This window comes from Rutidosis leptorrhynchoides, chromosome 2, assembly GCF_046630445.1.
Source record: "Rutidosis leptorrhynchoides isolate AG116_Rl617_1_P2 chromosome 2, CSIRO_AGI_Rlap_v1, whole genome shotgun sequence".
NCBI classification, from domain to species: Eukaryota; Viridiplantae; Streptophyta; class Magnoliopsida; order Asterales; family Asteraceae; genus Rutidosis; species Rutidosis leptorrhynchoides.
The window spans coordinates 658,649,294-658,664,983 of record NC_092334.1 but is presented as its reverse complement, the minus strand read 5'-3'; positions in this window follow the sequence as shown (position 1 = coordinate 658,664,983).

The window sequence follows — 15,690 nt, the reverse complement described above, 5'->3', positions numbered from 1 at the left end:
GGCAGAGTTTTTGCTGGATTGAACATATCTCATTTCAATCTAGTTGTCTTTGATGAGATTTTGAGTATATGAGAAGAATCTAGGAGGTATGTGTTTTGTTCGGTCACTTTTGATATACCCTTCTTTCATCTGTGTTATGCAAGCTGCATTATCTTCATAGATAGTTGTTGGACTTTTATCGCGTTCTAGTCCACAAGAATCAGTAATGAGTTGTGTCATTGATCTCAACCAAAAACATTCCCGAGTAGCTTCTTGTAATGCAATCACTTCGGCATGATTTGATGATGTTGCAACAAGTGTTTGTTTCTGAGAACGCCATGATATTGCAGTACCTCCATTTAGGAATACATATTCAGTTTGAGATTTAGCTTTATGTGGATCAGATAAATAACCTGCATCTGCATAACCAACCAAATCTTGTTTTGATTCGTTAGAATAAAATAATCCTAAGTCTGTAGTTCCTCGAAGGTATCGAAATATATGTTTGATCCCATTCCAGTGTCTTTTGGTAAGAGCTGAGCTGAACCTTGCCAACAAATTAACTGCAAAAGAAATGTCAGGTCTTGTACAATTTGTAAGATACATAAGAGCACTAATTGCACTAAGATATGGTACTTCTGGTCCCAGGATATCTTCATGATCTTCACAGGGATGAAATGGATCAGTGTCAACATTAAGTGATCTAACAACCATAGGAGTACTTAATGGTTTTGCCTTGTCCATATTGAAACGTTTTAAAATCTTTTTCGTATAAGTTGTTTGATGTACAAGTAAACCATTAGGCATACGCTCAATCTGCAAACCAAGGCAATACTTGGTTTTTTGGAGATCTTTCATTTCAAATTCTTTCTTTAGAAGTTGAATGGCTTCATGGATCTCGTTATTTGTACCTATGATGTTAAGATCATCAACATAAACGGCTATGATCACATATCCAGATGTTGTTTTCTTAATGAATACACATGGGCAAATAAGATTATTGGTATACCCTTTGCTTATCAAGTAATCACTTAATCGTTTATATCACAAGCGACCCAATTGTTTCAACCCATATAAAGACCTTTGTAACTTGATTGAGTACATTTCTTTGGGTTTTGCATTGGTTGCTTCTGATACCTTAAATCCTTCAGGTATCTTCATATATATATCACTATCAAGTGATCCATATAGATAAGCAGTCACAACATCCATGAGATGCATTTCTAAATTTTTAGAAACTGCCAGGCTGATTAAGTATCTAAAAGTAATTGCATCCATAACAGGGGGATAAGTTTCATCATAATCAATTCCCGGTCTTTGAGAAAAACCTTGAGCTACAAGCCTAGCTTTATACCTTGTAACTTCATTTTTCTCATTTCTTTTTCGCACAAAAACCCATCTATATCCCACAGGTTTCACATCTTTAGGTGTGAGAACGATAGATCAGAAAACTTTTCTTTTATTGAGCGATTCAAATTCAGCTCGTATTGCTCCTTTCCAATGATCCCAATCATGTCTATTTTGACATTCCATGACAGATTTAGGTTCTGGATCATCATCATCATTCATGATGTCATATGCAACATTATATGAAAATATCTCATCAAGATTTTTCATTTCATTTCGGTTCCATAATATTTTTGAATGTGCATAAATAATTGAAAATTTTGTATTGACATCATCAATCTCTTCTGCAGAAAGAGTATTGATTTGTGGTTCTTCTTGAACACTTTCTTTTACCTCATTATCAGCTGATTTTCTTTTTCGAGGATTTTTATCTTTGGAACCAATTGGTCTCCCACGTTTCTGGCGTGGGAAAGACTCAAGAGCAACATTATTTCTAGCTTTTGGAATTTCAATTCGAGCTGGAGCATTTGCTGCTGGTATATATGATTTACTCACTCTTTTTGTATCTGTAAATGCATCAGGCAATTTATTCGCAAGTTCTTGCATATGCATTATTTTTTGAGCTTCGGTCTCGCATTCTTTTGTACGATGATCAAGATACATTAATTGAGGTTCACACCATGAAACATCATTTTCTTTATTTTTTATTTCTCCCCCTAATCTAGGGAACAATGTTTCATTAAAGTGACAATCAGCAAAACGTGCTGTAAAAACATCACCCGTCATGGGTTCAATATATCTTATGATTGAAGATGTTTAATATCCAACATATATTCTCATCCTTCTTTGAGGACCCATTTTAGTGCGTTGTGGCGGTGTGATAGGAACATAAACCGCACAACCAAATGTTCTAAGGAGAGAAATATTTGGCTAATGGCCAAAAGCAAGTTGCAAGGGAGAATATGTATGACTTGCACTTGGTCTAATGCGAATTAATGATGCAGCATGTAAAATTGCATGACCCCATACAGATACTGAGAGTTTTGTTCTCATTATCAATGGTCTAGCTATTAACTGCAATCGTTTGATTAGTGATTCGGCTAAACCATTTTGTGTATGCACATGGGCAACAGGATGTTCAACAACAATCCCAATAGACATGCAAAAATCATTAAATGTTTGAGATGTAAACTCACCAGCATTATCCAATCTCACCCTTTTAATAGTATAATCAGGAAAATGTGCTCTCAATTTAATAATTTGAGCAAGAAATTTTGCAAATGCCATGTTTCGACTTGATAATAGACACACATGAGACCATCTACTAGATACGTCTATTAGAACCATGAAATATCTAAATGGTCCACATGGTGGATGAATTGGTCTACATATATGTAAAGACCCGTCCTTATCTCCCTGGATGAAGTCATCAACATCTGGTCCCATTGCGAGGTACTGACCTAAATATGCCATGAATGACTCCAAATAGTATCTTTCAATTGAGCAAATGCACAGCGGAAGACTTAATTCGTACCTGAGAATAAACATGCTTAAAAGTGTCAACCAAAAGGTTGGTGAATTCATATGCTTATCATAACAATCATTTCAATATATTAATAGACCACAAGATTTCATATACACAAACGTTTTAATAAAAATATTCTAAGTGGTTGAGCACTTGGTAACCATACTTAACATTTAATCAATGTCACATATTCCCTTTATTATGAAATCTCACTACACCGTACCAAATGTAGTCACGAAACGAAGTACTGTGCAACCGTTGAATACTGGTCGTCCAGTCCGGTTGGGGTTGTCAGGCCCGATAGATCTATCAACAGGATTCGCGTTTACAATACCCATGTAAATAAGAGTTACCAAGCTACAGGGAAACATGCCAGTGGTACAACTCAATGTAGAATATATTTTTAAGTACTTGTGTCTATTTCGTAAATATTTATAAAAGCAGCGCATGTATTTTCAGCCCAAAAATCTATATTGCAAAAGCAATTAAAAAGGGAGCAAATGAAACTCACCTAATGTATTTTGTAGTAAAAATACATATGACGGCATTGAATAAGTGTAGGGTTGGTCTCGGATTCACGAACCTATATCAAGTATATATATTAAAACACTTAATCATAATCAAACAAGTTTAGATATTAATACTTTAATAATTTATGTCAGGTTAATAAATAGATTAGTCGTAACTATTTTATATATATTATATATTAAATTCTTATTAAAGTATCTTAAAATAATATTATTTATTACAAATATTATATAATGTTTTAAAATTAATATTTACCTATATGATTATATATATACCCAAAAATATATTTATATATGCTATGTAAATTAATTAATGTTAAATAATTATAGATAATAAAACCTTAAGGAAAATATCATGTAATATTAATATAGCCATGATATATGTAGTAAACTATATTTTTATAAAAGTATCTTTTGTTTGTTAACATAATAGATATAATAATACTAAGTTAATGATAATACTAATACTAAAATGTTGTATGTTAATACCTATAATAATAATAATAATAATAATAATAATAATAATAATAATAATAATAATAATAATAATAATAATAATAATAATAATAATAATAATAATAATAATAATAAGGTGATAATATTAATAATGAATAGATAAATAACTACCTCAAATGAGTAATCCTAAAAAAAATGCCCAAGTCCGGGTTTGAACCCGCGAAGTCCCGCTAACCCGATAACATCCTTAACCATAATCATCCTTCTACCCGAATCCTAAATATCATCATTATCTAACTATCAATCAATCTTAATCGTCATGAACATAAACGTGATCATCATCATTATGTCATTATTGTTATAATCACAGTATGGTTATTTAACACAATCACTCCTATATTATCTTCAAATATAACGAGCATCATCACCATTTTTCCTTGTACTCCCTTTGTATAAAAAAATATATTTTGCTGCAAAACAGATAGTGATGATCTTATCCCAATCTTCATCGGCTCAAATAAAACGAATCATAGGCCCAAGTTATACCAAGTTCACGGCCCATTTTCTTTTTAAATAAAAAAAAATGCAGGTTCTAACCGTCCCCAATTGTATTACGTGGTATTTGAAGAATTTGAACTACATGGGTCCTAAACGTGGGTCTTCATCACGTCATCATTCACCCATTATATTATTGATGTGTGAAATCTAGTATATAATTTATCTCTGAAAAATGCCGGTTTAAAGATTACTACACACTAACGGGCAGTGTACCCGATCGTGTAATAGTATAAATTGGTAATCCGAAATCGTTCCAAGGACAGTTTAAACGTGAGAATTAAGATTGTACTAATAAAATAAAATAAGTTAATCTACGAAAATCGAAAGTACGAGATAGTTTGTTTTGGTGGCTATTTAACGATTAGCCAAATCAAAAATTGATTAAAAGTAAAAGACGATATTTTTGTATTTTTAAGTTTATAAAAATAAATGCTGACTCAACAAAAAGTAAAGATATTTGAATTCAATAGATAGAAGAATGTTCGCCTAGATATCCTATTCGCAGTGTTGGATGATTTGTTATTAAGCACTAGTTCTATTTATCAATGCACGTAATTACAGAGTCGGTTTACCCAGAGTTCTCTTTTAGCAAACACGTCAAACTAGGATTTATTGGCTTAGGGTTCCCTTTCACCAAAGACCTCTTTCGTTTGTGACTTAGTAATTAACTAATTATAAGATTAAGATTCAATTGGTTACGCGTTCGCTCCACACAATTCACCCCTATTTCGTTCAATCAATGTTACCCGGTTTACCCCCTTGGTCCAGTAAGCACCCAATTGGTTAAGACAAATCAATTGGAAATTAGATCACTAAATTGAAACAGGGTTCCCTTTGTTCAAACAAGATTCACTAATCAACCTATTAACAATAATCAGCACCCACAAGAATGGTTCTTAATCAAAACTCATAATTATCATTCATTAATTAATAAAACTACAAAGTATCATCCAAACACATGCAAATGTTCAATCTAGACAAACATTAAAAGTTTAGCCAAAAATCATGGCTAGAACAAAAATCACAATTAAAGTAATAGAAGAATTCATTGTTTTAAACAAAGAGATTAACCTAATTAATGATTGAATCTTGAATGATAAACGGATCGAGACTTGTTTCCGGAATGATTGATGTGTTAGAATCACCTTGAGAAACCCCAAAAATCACCTAAGTTCGTCAAAAAGCTGCTGGAAATCGTCTGGATGCCAAAATTGTCAAGTTAGGGTATTTTTCGGGCTTTAAATAGGAAACAAAAACTGAACCGAACTCAAAGTGGCGCGGCGCGCCATTACCTTGCGCGGCGCGCCATATGCTGTGATTTTGAATTCTGGTTTCCTGAAAACTGTCGAACTGATTTTCATGCCCATTGGAGCGGCGCGCCACCTTTTGGAGCGGCGCTCCAAACCTCTTTTTGCTGAATCGGAGCTGAAAACTCACTAAAATCACCTGTTTTCGAACCAAACTCGAATCAAACCAATCCCTTTCACTTGCTTTCATATAAAATCACTAAAAACCATCAAATATCTTCAAAATTCATTTCTTTGGTCTTAGGACTCGAACTTTCACAACTCTTATCAAAATAACACCAAATCGTATCCAAAAGGACCAAAATGTATCCGATATCGCTAAGGAAAACGCGTAAGAAATATGCGATATCAAACAACCCCACACTAGAGTTTTGCTTGTCCTCAAGCAACTAAACTCGATAATAATCTTCTACCATATGATAATTTCTTCAAACATGTATGTAGAACCAAATGAACAAGAAATCAAACCAACAACTAGCATGGGCACGATTTGGAGTAAATAACCACCATGGTTCCCATTTGCATTCCCCCGAAGTAACTTCCTAAACCACGACAATATGTAACGATTATAGTAACCAAAGTTAACCTCGAATTACGTACCATAACGACGAAGTAGAGAATCTCGAAAAATAAGTCTTCAAAGTAAACGGGAATCAAGTGGGAACCGAGCACCAAAAAGTATAGCAATCGAACAAATGTACCAAAAGAACGCACGGGCTACCCCGCAATTGGTCAAGCCAAGCCTCCCACAGTACCTAACATCGCGAGATGTTGGTAAGAAAATAATGTGCTTAGGAGGATACACATTACGTCCAGATATCATTGATAATCATGAGGTGATCATCTAATCCGTTAAGTCAACCATAAAGATTGAGATTCATCAGGCTTAAAAGCTGATATCTTACCTTTCCGGAGGTTATCCACTGGGAATCTGATCAATCACTGACATTTTGTGTATCATGGTGGGCTTCCCATTTGGCTAGCAAATCTCGCTCATTGAGATAAGCTTTGACTACCAGCTTCCCTGTTTGACGTTGAGGCCTGGTAGATTTCCAGTCGATTTTAGAAATGACTTTTCAAGACTTTTCGTCACCATACAACTGGTCTGGACTACATCTTCTGAAACAAATCAGCAAGTGTGTCGTTCGGGAGACTTGACTCCCTTAAGGATGGAAAAGATACATCCTGTGTGGTTAAATAAGGTGGTCGGGTGCAACATTGTTCTTGTTAGGAGAAACAATGAGGATCGCCATGTTTAAGTTTTCGATCTAGCGAATGGTCCGGTTTCGATTATACGCCACTATCACCGTTCATACGGTTGACACCCGTTTTTTTTACAAGTGACCTACGTATGAACTTTCATGTTCATGTAGGATTTCACATTCAAAATAATGAACATGTTTTGAAAGTTCAAGACTTTCCCCTCTAACAGTACCTCATCGTGAAATGATGGGTAATGAAATGGCACGCTTAAGAGGTATACGTACCAAGTGAAATGGTCGGAAGACTTTACTTCCTTAATGAGTGGATCTGAGTCACTCGGAAGTGCCAATCTGTTTCAATTGACACCGGTTTGCCTACTTCCCACATTACAAGCTTTTCTGCTTGTTTTAAGAAAGGTAAGAAGTAGATACTACCCTTCCAATAAATCCCAAAAACCTTTGGGTTCCATAGCTTTTGGCTATGGGTTGTGTTGTCTAAGCAAACACAAGCACGTAGCTATTGCTCCTAAAAAGGACAGCACTGGTGAAACTCAAGGCTCCACTTCCCACAGTATCACACCATTAAATGATGTAATAATAAAATGATATAGTTTCGGAAGTCTGCTATACCAAGTAACCAAAAGTTTTTGATCTGGCACGTGATTCGGTCACAATCACGCTATGCAATCACCGCTCTCTCACGGTTTACACCCGTTTTGGTACAGGTGACCTACTATTAAGTTCCCCGAACTCGTAGGATTTCATGTCCAAAATAATGAACACGTGAAACGATTTTGGCTTCTTTGAAATCACGAAATATAATATAAAATACCAAGCCATATCAAAAACAAGAGTTTTGGTCGAATTTTCAATTGTTTTTCTATTTTTTTTTCTTTTTATAACTAACTTTTCTGTTTTTTTTTTATTTTATATTTTACCCTAAATTTTTCAAATTTTTTTTTTTTACGACCAAAACCCGTGAAACGTCAAGTCTTTTAATATCAAAACTAGTATGATGATGACTTCATTAACAACCAACCCGAGAGATTTTACATCCCCAACCCACACTTGAGATCAAGCAATGTCCCCATTACTTGAGATCAAAAATAGATTAAAATCGAAAGGGTAAGAAAAATAAAAACTTATCGAGGTGACCACTGATCGTGGAATGACAGTGACAGATGGCGCTGAACTTACTGCCAGCATAAGAACATCGTCCATTCCCGATCCTCACACCAATATCATCACTCAAGTAGTTTTGCTGAACTTAATGCCAGACTTGAAAAAAATTGTTTCACCAACATACCTAAGAAAAGAAAAACACACGAACTACATAAATGGGACAAGGTGACACCACCCGGTACCGAAACGCCTTGTCCCCAAATAAATCCACAGTACATAAGCAAAATATAAAATTATCCAAGTACAAACCAACGAAACGGAAATAGTTAAAAACAAATTACAACATAATCACGCGCAACAATCAATCACTTCCCGGCCAAAAAACTCTAGTAGGGTCCCAGTTCACACCATACGTATCCTGACAAGCTTGGTACTGGTCATATGAAGGATCCGGTCTCGGAATCGGGAATGGTAGTTCGCGTCGGAATATACGCCTCCGAGTTATGTCGCATCTGACGCTGAATTTGTCGCTGATGGATCTCTCACTGATTGTGGGCCCTAATTCCCCTAACATCGTACTCAACCCTGTCAACACGCTCTCCCAAATGAGCCAACTCTGTTCCAAACTGTCCTAGTGTTGTGTTAATCGACCCATAATTTTGTTGGTGCCAAGTCATCAAATCCTCATTATGCCTACGCTGCTCTGCCAACATCCGCTGATTATGCTCCACCTGAGTATCATATGCTGACCTGCTGTCCCTGTACTCTAAATGAAGACCGTCCACACTGTTCACCAAAGAATTCCAACTATCTTCACCCATTGACCACGTACCCTGTACGTTCGCACCACTCGAGCTCCCAGCCTCATACGTGGATCGACTAGCTCCACATCCACATCCTCGACCTGCACCGTCACCTGGTTGTTGCTGTTGCTCTTCATTAGACCACAAAACCTATCTTGCTGGACCACAACGGATAAACTCAGCCTTAGAGAAAAACAGAATATTGGTGGGCATCGCCTCAACTCCCACCACATCACATCGACTCGTCGGGACCGAAAACGCCCGAGCTAACCTAGTAACAAAATGCCCACCTAACAATGGGCGTTCCGTGCGGTTGCCCATTCCAATTTCCTGCAACCATACCCCTAACATACATGAGACATCGATCGGCTCCCTCAGTTTAATTTGTTGTAGGATCCAAAGATCCCTTCGCTGAATTTTGTTTGCGTTTCTCCTTGCCATAAACATAGTAGCTATCATCTTAAAAATTATTCGATCCTCAGGAAGTCTAAGCATCGACTGAACACTTCGACTCGAACTAAACGGACCAGCACTAGCAGTTGCCACAGTCGGCCAATAATCACTTTCACTGAAAACTTGCTCCCCAAACACTCTGCAATTCATCAAATGCCACTTCAAATCATTATCAGTCAACTCAGGATATAGATCTAATGCCCGAGCCAGCTCAATCTTAGACATACGACGCTCTAACCCGCCAAGCCTAAACGATAAGAAATCTGCCTCGGTCGAAGAGACTCGAGGTCGACAGCTAACAGTTGAGAAAAACTCTATAGTTATCTGCTCATAAATATCCTCATTAATCTCAAATAACCTTTCATAAGGTCTCAACTCATTGCCCGCATAGACTACCCACAAGTAACGACGCAACTCCCGAACAATATTAGGACCCGCTGATGAAAGATGCGTCCAATCTAAATAATAAGTTCGCTCAATCGGACGAGCGCTATTTGTGGTGAACCTTTCCTCCAAATCCTCATTATTCGAGATATGAGATAACCATAATTCAGGATTATTCGGTGGTTGCCTTGGTTGTTCCTGGGATCCTCTTGATCTCTACATTCATGAAACAAGTAAAGAAAACAAAACAACAAACTCAAAAGTTAGTGTTAGTCATAATAATAGACACCAAGTACCATTCACAACCAAACCATGTTTCATGCCAATCCACTTTTGAAAACAATCTCCAAGTTAACAAATAATACTTATAAAACAATGCCAAGATCACAATCTATCTCATATCATACTATCATTTGAACCAATTCATCATAGCAACTACACTCACTTAACATCATTACCAAAATATTAGCAAACACAACTTTTCATAACACTTCTTACTTACAAAAATCTAGAAAAGTTCATCATGTGTGCCAATCTTAACCAATGCCAATTACTACCACCAACATGCTCAACACAACTCAAAAATACATGTTTCATCTTCACTAGCATGGCGTCATACATAACTAAACCAATTTTGCATTAAGCCAATCAAACCATTATGACCCGCCCATATGAACACAACCCCACACTAGTTTAAAAACACATAAACAATTCAAAAACTACATCAATTTCAAGCATAGAACACCTTAATCACCTACAAATTCGCAAGTCTCAAATATACAAACCCTAGATTTAATTACAACTTCTAAAAACACAAATTTAGTTATGAATTCAAAGCATATAATCTTTATCTAACCAAACCCATCAATAATTAGAACAAATAACCCCAATTAAAGAAACCCCACACTAATTCATCATGTAAATCAAAAATTAAGCAAGTAATTACATATAAGAAGATGAAATTAGTAAGATAAGAAACAAATTCGGACCTTTGGGTTAACCATTCTTGAAAGATTGGAAGTTAATTGCACAAGAAACTTAAGACTTGAAAATTAGGGTTTGTAGGATCTATGTGTTTGTAGGTGTAAAAGAGGTGTTGTGAATGAAAAGAAAGAAGGAATGGAGAGTAAATATAGCTGGTACCCGGTTTTTATTTTGTGTGGTGGAGAAAATTCATTTTTATATCAATTAAAAGGCAAAACAGTCTGACCGACAGCAAACGGCGCGGCGCGCCAAGTATCCGCGCGGCGCGCCAAAAGGCTGCGCGGCGCACCATATAACTAAAAATCGAGTTCGAGAGTTTTCAAATATCTGGCACATCAGGTTTTTTTATGTGGAGCGGCGCGCACAAATACGGAGCGGCGCCCCAAATGCTGTTTTCTCAAAAATTTGCATTTTTAAGCCATTTTAACCCATTTTCTCAACCTAAAAACCCCCAAACAACCCCAACAAAAATCCGAGCATGATCACATTGCGCATATCATCAAACAAGCACAAAATATACAAACTATACAACAATGTGAAGTTTATTACCGAGTCATTCACAAGACTCGTTTTCAACTTCAAGTAACCTTAGGATCGGGTTCAACGTGAACCCCATCATCAATCTCCAATGGACCATCGAAATATTTCTTCACACGATGTCCATTAACCTTAAAGGTCGTACCACTAGCATTTTTCAACTCAATTGCACCATAAGGGTACACCTTAACAACCTCAAATGGTCCCGTCCACCGGGACTTAAGTTTTCCGGGTAGAAGCTTTAATCTAGAGTTAAATAAAAGCACTCGATCGCCTTCATTAAACTCTTTTGGACCCTTTAACCTCCTATCATGCCATAGCTTGGTTTTCTCTTTATAAATTAAAGAATTTTCGTACGCATCAAGGCGTAATTCACCAAGCTCATTCAATTGCCCCGCCCTTAGGCGTCCGTCTTCCTTCAAATCTAAATTGCACTTTTTAAATGCCCACATAGCCTTATGCTCAATCTCTAACGGGAGATGACACGCTTTCCCATAAACCAACCGATAAGGAGTGGTACCAATTGGCGTTTTGTAGGCGGTGCGAAACGCCCACAAAGCTTCATCGAGCTTGTTCGCCCACTCCTTCGGATTCGAACCCACTGTTTTCTCAAGAATCCCTTTAAGAGCTCGATTGGTGTTCTCAACTTGTCCGCTCGTTTGGGGATGGTATGAAGTAGAAACTTTATGGAGAACTCCATATCGCTTCAATACCTTCTCCATTTGAGCGTTACAAAAATGAGTACCCCTGTCGCTAATTAAAGCTTTAGGAGTTCCAAATCGAGTAAATAAACGCTTAAAAAAGGAAATCACAACTCGTGCATCGTTTGTGGGAAAAGCTTGAGCTTCGGCCCATTTAGACACGTAGTCAATAGCAACGAGTATGTAACTATAATTCTGAGATTTCGGAAATGGCCCCATAAAGTCAATTCCCCAAACGTCAAATATTTCGCAAACTTGGATGCTTTGTTGAGGCATCTCATCCCGTTTGGTGACTTTACCGGCCCTTTGGCAAGAATTGCACTACTTGCAAATCCTGTGGGCATCCTTGAAAATTGTCGGCCAAAAGAAGCCAGCATCATAGACTTTACGCCCCGTGATTTGGGGTCCAAAATGCCCACCGGTAGGCCCACTATGGCACTTGATCAAAATACGCATACACTCCTCACCGGAAACGCACCGGCGGATGACTCCATCGGGACAACAATGAAAAAGATAGGGAGCTTCCCAGAAATAGTACTTAAGGTCACTGAAGAATTTCTTCCTCTTTTGATGTGACCACCCTTTTTCCAAGAATCCCCCAACGAGATAATTAGCAATGTCCACGTACCACGGCTCGTCCACCTTGTCCATCGCCATGAGATATTCATCGGGAAAATCATCATGGATACTCAATTCGTGAAGGACTTCGAGATTTGGGTTCTCGAGTCTAGACAAGTGGTCAGCCGCTAGATTTTCGGCACCCTTCTTATCCCGGATCTCGATGTCGAATTCTTGCAAAAGTAAGATCCATCTAAGCAGTCGAGGTTTAGCATCCGGTTTCGAAAATAGGTACTTCAGAGCAGAATGGTCCGTAAAAACTATAGTCTTAGACAAGACTAAGTAGGACCGGAACTTATCAAAAGAAAAGACCACCGCAAGGAGCTCCTTCTCAGTGGTAGTATAATTCAATTGCTCTCCCTGCAAGGTCTTACTTGCATAGTAGATGGGTCGGAAGTGTTTCTCGACCCTTTGACCCAAAACAGAGCCAACAGCAAAATCGGAAGCATCGCACATGAAAGGACCCGTTCATATACATTATAAACGATTCACAATAGTTGATTACATTGCGAGGTATTTGACCTCTATATGATACATTTTACAAACATTGCATTCGTTTTTAAAAGACAATCTTTCTTTACATCAAAAATTGACAGGCATGCATACCATTTCATAATATCCACTATCCAACTATAAATTGATTTAATAATAATCTTTGATGAACTCAATGACTCGAATGCAACGTTCTTCGAAATATGCTATGAAAGACTCCAAGTAATATATTTAAAATGAGCAAATGCACAGCGGAAGATTTCTTTAACACCCGAGAATAAACATGCTTTAAAGTGTCAACCAAAAGGTTGGTGAGTTCATTAGTTTATCATAATCATTTATTTCCATCATTTTAATAGACCACAAGAATTTCATTTCCAGTTCTCATAAATATACGTCCCATGCATAGAGACAAAAAATAATCATTCATATGGTGAACACCTGGTAACCGACATTAACTAGATACATATAAGAATATCCCCTATCATTTCGGGATCCTCCTTCGGACATGATATAATTTCGAAGTACTAAAGCATCCGGTACTTTGGATGGGGTTTGTTAGGCCCAATAGATCTATCTTTAGAGTTCGCGTCAATTAGGGTGTCTGTTCCCTAATTCTTAGATTACCAGACTTAATAAAAAGGGGCATATTCGATTTTGATCATTCAACCATATAATGTAGTTTCGATTACTTGTGTCTATTTCGTAAAACATTTATAAAAATTGCGCATGTATTCTCAGCCCAAAAATATAAAGGGTAAAAAGGCAAATGAAACTCACCATACTGTATTTCGTAGTAAAAATACATATAACGTCATTGAACAAGTGCAAGGTTGGCCTCGGATTCACGAACCTAAATTAATTATATATATTTATGTGTTGGTCAATATTTGTCTAACAAATTAGGTCAAGTCATAGTGTACCACAATCCTAATGCTCGAGACTAATATGCAAAAGTCAACAAAAGTAAATTTGACTCAAAATAATTTCCAAAAATTTATACATGATTAATATATAGTTTAAATATCGTCGTTTTATATTTTTAAATATTTTTAAAAGATTTATTAGAGTAAATAATATAATTTATTTATTAATAAATAAAATTTTATATTATATTTATATAATAAAATATACTTTTATATATATTAAGTAATAAAATTTATAGGGTTCATTTAATATTATAAAGATAATATGATAGGTATTATTAAAGTAAGTTATTACACGTAGTAAAATATGTTTGTATCAAATATTTATTTGAAAAAATAATATCTATAATGATAGTAAGTAAAAGTTGTATTATTTTGTAATAATAATAATAATTATTATCAAAATATCAATATTTATAATTACTAAGATGACATTATGATAAAACGATAATTCTAATTATGATAACTTTAATATTTATGATAATTTTTAATATTATCTTTAAAATAATAATTCTATTTAAAATAATAATAATAATAATAATGATATTTTATAGTAACAATGACATTTCTATTAAAATGATAATTTTTGTTAAAATAATAGTTTTAATACTAACGATAATTTTAATAATAATAGTAATGATAAAATAATAAGAACGATAATTTTATCTAAATCAATATCTTATAATATTTTAATTTCATCATGATACTCTTACCCATTATTTCCTAATCGTTTCGTTTAATAGCTTTTAATCGTCTTTTATATCGTGTTCGTAATAATGATAATAATAGTAATCAAAATAATTAGGTGTTACAAATATTTGTTTTAATTACACTAATATTAATAATGATAGTTACTATAACATTATTAACGATAATACTAATAATTATCTTAATGATAATATAGTAATAATAATAATAACAATAACAGTAACCATTTTTAAATAATGATATATATATTAATAATGATAATAATAATAATAATACCAATTATAATAATAATAATAATAATAATAATAATAATAATAATAATTAGATAATAATAATAATTATTATAACTTTAACGATAATAACGATAGTAATAATAAAAAAAATAACAATTTTTAATGATAAATCCTTTATTGATAAAGATAATAATAATAATAATAATAAGATAAAACTAGAACGACGATAATAACGACGATAATAATAATCATTTTTAATAATAATACAAAAATTCGATGGACTATAACTTCAAATCCGTTCATCGAAATCTTTCGATATCTAAATGAAAAGTTCTTAATTTTTCGCTAGCTTTCCAACGACATGCATATCTTATACCTTATCTCAGTTGCATATATAACTAATTCAGGATTCAACATAACCTAACTAAAGGCAATATCAAAAGTACAAACATGCATAATCCTATATACTCGAGCACTAGTCAGGGATACACTATTAGTATGTAAAAGTTAAATTATGAGTACTCACGTATCAATATTGAGATTCAATATCGCAGGAAAGGTACGTAGACGCAACGGAGATGATAAACACTATATTGATCTCACGAGCATACCCATGAACCATACCCAATCACCTCCATAGCTATAACTCATAATTTCCTTAATCCAATCCCACTCGAAAAACAATTTTGAAATCACTCGGACAGCACTCTGACGTAATATTTTATGTATACTAATAATATCTTGAAATAATACTGAGTAAATATATATATGTAAATCGATTGAGAGAGTTTAGAGAAAAATATTTTCAAGTTTCTTATGAAATAATAA